The sequence below is a fragment of the Bos javanicus genome, chromosome 2 (genome assembly GCF_032452875.1).
Source record: "Bos javanicus breed banteng chromosome 2, ARS-OSU_banteng_1.0, whole genome shotgun sequence".
NCBI classification, from domain to species: domain Eukaryota; kingdom Metazoa; phylum Chordata; class Mammalia; order Artiodactyla; family Bovidae; genus Bos; species Bos javanicus.
Genome location: NC_083869.1, coordinates 6854209 through 6862482, shown reverse-complemented (window position 1 = coordinate 6862482; position 8274 = coordinate 6854209).

The following is an 8274-nucleotide window of genomic DNA, read 5'->3' as shown; positions in this document are numbered from 1 at the left end:
AAGTTCTACCATACTGAGAGAGAGTCCATGACTCAGGCAGCCCACGGTGCACCAGCTCCATAAACAGTTGATGGAGTTTTCTACAATTCCAATGTTCTAGTTCATAGTAAGGTAAAACAACGTGTTCCAATTGTTTTTAGCAATCCCTAAATCAGTGTCTGTGCATGGGAAATATTTTGTCAATAACCAAATATACTTCTCCCTCCAAAATATCTCCTCAACATGTTTTCTTCAAGCCAATTATCTCTGTTTAGTAAGAAGTTTTCTGAAAATCTCTTTAATGAGATTAATGAGATCAATTCTTCCATGAAATTACCAGTGTATCATGGGGCCCAAAGTGCCCATCCTCTGAGTGAGACTCCAACAGACAAAATTTATGAGCGGTTCCTGCTTTGTGTGGCCTACTCTACTTAATGTGAATGTTTTTGCTTGTTCTGATTTTGGGGATTTTTTTCTCCAAAAAAAGTGTTCAAAAACAATTTCTTAAAGCCTAATAGTATCTGGACCCCAGTCAACTTAGTTAGCTGAGATGCCCTTAAATAAATATTATTGTATAATCATTTAGAAAGTGCCTAGAGCAGATAATTAGTGAGATTATTAGTGTTTTCTCCTAAAGTATACAGAAAAAAAATAAAATCTAATTCAATTTGCACAAATAACAACCAATACATTTATGAGACACTTCAGAATTAGAGCATACCTTCACTTCGGAATTGCAGTGTACCTTCACGTCCATTTCTTCACCTAATTCTTATGAGGTTCTTGTGAGATAGACGTTATTCTCTTGTTTAACAAGTTGAGTAATTTGCCTGAGGTGACTCAGATGCTACATGACCAAAGTCAACTCCATATGATCCATATTATCCCTTTATTGAGGTGCGAGGGTTACAACAGTGAGCAAGACAGGGTCTTTCTCCACATTGTGTTAGCAGTGTATGTACACATATTCTCAGTGAAAAGTCTAACACTTGCAGGAATGAGCTAGAAATTAGTCTCTTCCAGCAGATAAGAAAACTCTAACCAGTCATAGTTCCAATTCAGTCTACCTGCCCTCCTTCAGCATTGATGTTGATAGACCATAAATCACGAGGGGAAAATAGTCGCTGTGCCAATTCTGTTTTTGTTCAGATCCATACAAGTCACCAAGAAAGCTTTTCAGCTTTTCAGAAAACCAGTGTCTCGGGTTGCTCTTATGAGGGCACTTAATGTCACGTTCATTGTGCCAGGGTGTACCAGTGCTCCACCCTAGGAAAACGTAGGGGCAACTCTGAAGTTCAGCCACTAAGAGGAAGATGACCTGAAAGAGGTCACGTCAAACCACTTAGACCTGTTAGATGTGAACAAATTTTTTTTCTGCTGATTTTTTCCCTGCTGATATGTGGAATGGGATATAGTGATGTGAACTAGTATTCACTTTGATGTCCCCTAAATTCCACTGAAATATTGTCAGAAAATCAGGATGTAAAACTTGCAAACTGTTGGCCAAAGGCACAGACAGTGGTCCAAAGAGTGGAGAGTGATGCCACAGGTGTGTAGAGCCGTATAATGACTGTGATCTGTGTCATCTTCACCCCTCCACCTCCTTTGCCTCCCTGCTTCTCTGCACTGAGACACCTTCCTCTGGTATATTCAGGATCGGGCTCTATTTCCTATATCTTTCCTCAACTATATACACCCAGCAATTGCTCCTCCCCACTCTCTTAAATTCGGCATATGGCATGACTCATTTTGCAGCTGGGGGCTGTCTAGAACTTGCTGTCAGAGTCCCCTTTGAAGGAGGGTGCCACTTCTTTCTATGAGACCAGCAGACAAGACAGGCCGATTTCTTATCTTCTCCACCCGCATGTTTGCTACAACCCCAGCCCACGAAGCTGTGTGATGTGTCAGTCAGTCTTATCCAAACTGTTGAGATCACTAAAAGCACTGGGCCAAGAAGCAAATCATTTAATTAAGAGAATTTGTCCAAAGGCAAAACAACCAACAAGGTTCAGCCCTGATAGAAGTTTCTAGATGGACCCTCCCCAAATTCACATCCTGTTGCCTTATCTGCACCTATCTGGTATAATCTCTTTGCACCTCACATAACCTGATGCAAATCACCTTTAAAATCCCACTCTTAACCACAGTGGTTACCCTTTCCTCACTGTTCATTTCCCCCAAGTCACTCCATCTAAAATAAATCCCTGAGGTGCTCTGGGCTTCCCTGATAGCTCAACTGGTAAAAAATCCACCTGCAATGCAGGAGACCCCAGTTCAATTCCTGGGTCAGGAAGATCCACTGGAAAAGGGATAGGCTACCCACTCCAGTATTCTTGGGTTTCCCTGATGGTTCAGCTTGTGAAAAATCCACCTGAAAATGTGGGAGACCTGGGTTTGATCCCTGGGTGGGGAAGATTCCCCTGGAGAAGGGACAGGCTACCCACGCCAGTATTCTGGCCTGGAAAATTCCATGGACTACACAGTCCATGGGGTCACAAAGAGTCAGACACGACTGAGCGACCTTTACATTCAGGTGCTCCAGCTGGACAGTCCAGTGTGGCATGTGGAATTTTCCGTCATGCAAAGCAACCCAGCACAGATGTGGAGACATCATGTCCAGGTTCTCTCTGAGAATTTCCTATTAATGGGAGCTGCAGACACTTCTTTCCTTCAGATAACCAGGGAACAGGTGAAGGGACTTGGCATACACACACACATCTCTAAAGGACCAACATTCATTCTCAGAGATGGTAAGCCAGAGTTTAACCAGAAACCACAAAATAGTGACCATGGATCTGTTTTATTTAAGCCTTTACATTAAAAAGTTAATCAATTTCTGGAGTGGACAGAATTAAAACCCCCACTAAGATACCAGACCACCTGACCTGCTTCCTGAGAAATCTGTATGCAGGTCAAGAAGCAACAGTTAGAACTGGACATGGAACAACAGATTGGTTCCAAATCAGGAAAGGAGTACATCAAAGCTGTATATTGTCACCCTGCTTATTTAACTTATATTCAGAGTACATCATGAGAAACACTGGGCTGGATGAAGCACAAGCTGGAATCAAGATTTCAGGCAGAAATATAAATAACCTCAGCTATGCAGATGACACCACCCTTATTGCAGAAAGTGAAGAAGAACTAAAGAGCCCTTGGTGAAAGTGAAAGAGGAGAGTGAAAAAGTTGGCTTAAAACTCAACATTCAGAAAGCTAAGATCATGACATCTGGTCCCATCATTTCATGGCAAATAGATGGGGAAACAATGGAAACAGTGACAGACTTTATTTTGGGGGGCTCCAGAATCACTGCAGGTGGTGACTTCAGCCATGAAGCTGAAGCACTATTTGTGGCAATTTGTTTCAGCCGCAATAGAAAGCTAAAACAATTTTCAACATTTTAAAGTCAGAAGTTTTGACACAGAAAAAACTGCCTTTCTTAGAGAAAGATAAATACCATATTCTAATGCATATATATGGAATCTAGAAAAATGGTACTGAAGGATTTATTTACAGGGCAACAGTGGAGAAACAGACATAGAGAACAGACTTATGGACATGGGGAGAAGGGAGGAGAGGGGGAGATGTATGGAAAGAGTAATGTGGAAACTTACACTACCATATGTAAAATAGATAGCCAAAGGGAATGTGCTGTATGACTCAGGAAACTCAAACAGGATGACCCTGAGGGATGTGATGGGGAGGGAGGTGGGAATGGGGTTCAGGATGGGGAACACATGTACACCCATGGCTGATTCATGTCACTGTATGGCAAAAACCACTACAATATTGTAAAGTAATTAGCCTCCAATTAAAATAAATTAATTAATTTTTAAAAAGGGGGGCTCTGTATCAACCTAGAGGGGTAGAATGGGGAGGGAGATGCGAAGGAGGTTCAAAAGAGAGGGGATATATGTATACCTATGGGTGATTCATGTTAAGGTTTGACAGAAAACAGCAAAATTCTGTAAAGCAATTATCCTTCAATAAAAAATAAATTAATTTTTTTTTAAATCTACCTTTTTTGCTTATCTTGGAAAATACTGTCCACACTCAACCTACTTTTCATGGCAGAAATCAGCAGAGGAGCGGCTGTCTCTTTTAGAAAGAGAGGGGTGTACAGGTCTTCATCATCCCTCCCTTCCCTGTGTTCCCAAGTGCGGAAGCAGAGTCAGGGGTGGATTATCATCCTCAGCTTCGCACTGTGATGGATGACTGGTTGCTTCTCCCAGTGCTCAGTCACCACTGTGGCCACACAATTCTTCCTCTACCATTTTACTGCCTTGAACAATTGCCTAAATGGGCAGTCATTCCTTGTTTAAAAAAATGCCATCCCAGTTTTTAAAAACTGCCCGCAGAAGGCTCCTGATTTTATCTTCACCTCTGAAACACACTGGACAGAGACTTGGAACAAATCAGGGAAAGGAGATAAATGAATCCGCAGGCAAGCTGGGAAGAGGAGCCAGATCATCATGGTGTCAGCACTGAGGCTCCATATCCTCTTGAGTTCAGACAGATTTATTTTGACAGTTTTATTTCATGGGTGATTTACAGTAATTGCATGCACACATACAGATTCTACAGATTATAATCATTGAAAGTCTTCGCTTTGTTTAGTTTGAGAGAAAATAAGCCTAAATTAGATTTTAGAATTTTGGGCCAGTGATGTATTTATATCATTTTTATAAAATCATATTTTAAATTCAATGGATGTCAGCCAGAATCTAGTTTGTTTTTTCTGAGAAGAAGGCTCTGGCCACAAACAACTCCTAAAGATCTTGTAAATAGAAAGTCATGATTCTAAATGTACATAAAAGGGTATTCAAAAATATCTCTGTCTTGGAAATCACTCACTCAACAATTTGACTTCTAAAAAATATTTCCACTGTATAGGGGGAATCTTTTGCCAAGCCAGGTACAACCATGACTAGCTATAAATGTCTAAAGTTACTTTTTAAAAGGCTACTTTATAAAACAGCATTGGTGTGTTTTTTTTCCAATAACACTGAGTATCAAAAGTCAGCATGAACAGTACATTTCCAGAAACATAATCACTTCCTCGGTTAAAAACATCTATTCAGAGCCTTCACTTGTTACCAGGCAACTTCATCTGACTTTATTTTTGTAACATTTTATAACACCTCTGATGGTTCAACTATGCAAAGGCCAATCATTGTAAACAGGCCAGTTCTATTATTAGGCTGGTTGAGAAGAGTCTGCAGCCCCAAATAATGGGACTAGTGGAAGAAATTTATTCTCCAAAACTAGCTGTTCCCTCTCAATGCAAACTCTAGTCAAAGAACTGTTGAATCTGGGAAATAAGGCAGATTTGGAATATGAAGTAGATTTGTGAAATGAAGCAGTTTTAAATTGCTTAGGTAAACACATTTTTTTCCAGTGTGAACTAAGCCACTCTGTTCTCTGTGGTTCGTGAGATTTCAGTGTGTATCCCCTGGAGAAGCCCTTTGTTGACCTATTTGCTTATGGACCTATGTTAATTTAGTAGGTTGACTATAACGAAGTACCATAAATGAGGTGGCTTAAGAAACAAAAATTTATTGCCTCACAGTTCTATACCCTGTAAGTCTGAGATCGATGTGTTGGAAGGGTTGGTTCTTTTTGAGGGCTGTGAAAGAGAATCTATCTCTAGCTTCTTTCTTAACTTCTGGAGGTCTGCTGGCAATGTCTGTCATTCCTTGTGTTTGGCTGTGTCACCCTAATCTCTGCCTTTATCATTATGTGATATTCTTCCTGTGTGTATTTTTGTCCAGATCGCCCCTTTTATGGGCTTCCTAGTCGGAGAAGGCAATGGCACCCAACTCCAGTACTCTTGCCTGGAAAATCCCATGGACGGAGGAGCCTGGTAGGCTGCAGTCCATGGGGTTGCTAGGAGTCGGACATGACTTAACGACTTCACTTTCACTTTTCACTTTCATGCATTGGGAAGGGAAATGGCAACCCACTCCAGTGTTCTTGCCTAGAGAATCCCAGGGATGGGGGCGCCTGGTGGGCTGCGGTCTCTGGGGTCGCACAGAGTCGGACACAACTGAGGCGACTTAGCAGCAGCAGCAGCAGGTGACTCAGTGTAAAGAATCCACCTGCCAATACAGGAGATGCAGGAGACTTGGGTTCGATCCTGGGTCAGAAAGATCCCCTGGAGGAGGAAATGGCAACCCATTCCAGTATTCTGGCCTGGAAAATTCCATAGACAGAGGAGCCTGGTGGCTGCAGTCCATGGGCTCTCAAAGAGTCGACACAACTGTGCGACTGAGCACGCGTGCACCCCTTTCATAAGGACTCCAGCTGTATTGCATTAGGCTCCCACCCTACTCCATTATGATCTCACCCTAACTTATTACAACTACAACAACCCTATTTCCAGACAAAGTCACATTCTGAGCTACTGGGGCTTAAGATTTTAACATAAATTTTGAGAGTTCAGCCTATAACAGGAACAAATCTATTGGTTCAATTGAACCAACTTTTAGAAAATTATGCTAGCAGAAAAAGAGAGAAGTTGCAAACTAAGGCTACTCTCTCACTTTTCTCTTATACGCCATACTCTCTGTTCTTGGCATTTGGAGGATTTATGAATGATAGGCCTTTATCAAGGTAAAAGTTACAGAAAATTTTGTTCAATATTTGAACTTTGTAATTAGATTTTATCAGGAACTCATTTCCAGGGACTGGAAATGGATAAATTAATATTATTATGTTTTAAGAGCTAAAATAAAAGAATTAGAGCATTTTAGGTAAGAGTTAATCTGGTTTCTTAAAAATGAAGTAACTTGGCCTGGGGGTAGACTTTTGCTATAAAAATCTGACTGTCACCTCATCACTGTGGTCGTCTTTGCCATCGTTGGCTTTCTTCCTTCTACCTTGGCCTCCACGCCTAGCTCTCCAGTGGTTTGGGGGGGTTTTGTCTGTATGTTTTTGCCATCGTGTGTAGCATGTGAGATCTTAGTTCCCTGATTGGGATCGAACCTGCAGCCCCTGTGTTGGAAGTGTAGAGTCTCCTTCATTGGGTCTCCAGGAAGTCCTTCCGTTTTGATTCTCTTCTTGCCTTCTTCTCACTCTTTGCCATCTTCAGTGAGGTGTAGAATCTTCTCCACATTACACTCCACTTCTGTCCTCTTTCCCTGCTCTACCTTGTGACCGCATTTACTCTTGGTTCCAATGATCAATTTTAGGTGCCTGATTCCTAAGCTGGTATTTCTAGCCTTGATTTCTCTACCTCACTATAGACTCACACGTCCAGTTGTTTGTGCCTGAAACTCAATAAAACTACAACTGAAAATATTATGTCATCCTTCACCCTAGGTCATCTTCTCCTCTGCATCACACTGTTTCAGTTAATTTATTATTCTTCTGCTCAAGCAGGCTTGGAAACTCGTGATCATCATATATGTCTGTTCCTCTTCTCATATATCCATCTTTCTGGAAAATCTTTTGCCTCTACCTCTGAAATATAGTGGTGTTCCTCTGACTTGTCCTTGTCCCCCCCTTTTTTTTCATCTGAGGATTTTAAATTGTTTCCTATTATCTCAGGAACTCTCTGCTCCTCGCTAAACTTCACCCTGCTTAAAAATGTAATTGATTCCCTCATTCTCTATAAATATTAAACTGAGGCCAAAGTTTTAAAATGGCGTCTGTGACCTCTATACAATGGATATACTCTTCTGGTTTCCTTTATTTCTGGCCATTGTTGTACAGGTACCCCATCTTTGACCAAACTAGACTCCTTGCTATTTTTTTTTTCAAAACTAGATTTGACAAAATTGGGATTTTTCCAAACAGCGCATTCTTTAAGGCTAAAGACTTATTTATTCCATATTCTCTATGAAGTCATTTTCTGATCATCCAACAGGATCTCTGTGGCTTAGCATTTATTTGGAACCTCTATTGTTCCACTTAACACCACCCTGACAGAGGGATGGGCTCATGGTATACACTCAACAAACATCTTAACTGACTGTTTCCCCCGTAGGCCTTGCCTTAAAGTTATGGGCATGTTTGTGCTATCCTGTCTCAGTTCAGTTTAGTTCAGTAGCTCAGTTGCATCCAACTCTTTGCGACCCCATGAATTACAGCACGCCAGGCCTCCCTGTCCATCACCAGCTACTGGAGTTTACCCAAACTCATGTCCATCGAGTCGGTGATCCATCCCGCCATCTCATCCTCTGTCATCCCCTGAGTCTTTTCCAATGAGTCAACTCTTCACATGAGGTGGCCAAAGTATTGGAGTTTCAGCTTCAGCATCAGTCCTTCCAATGAACACCCAAGACTGATCTCCTT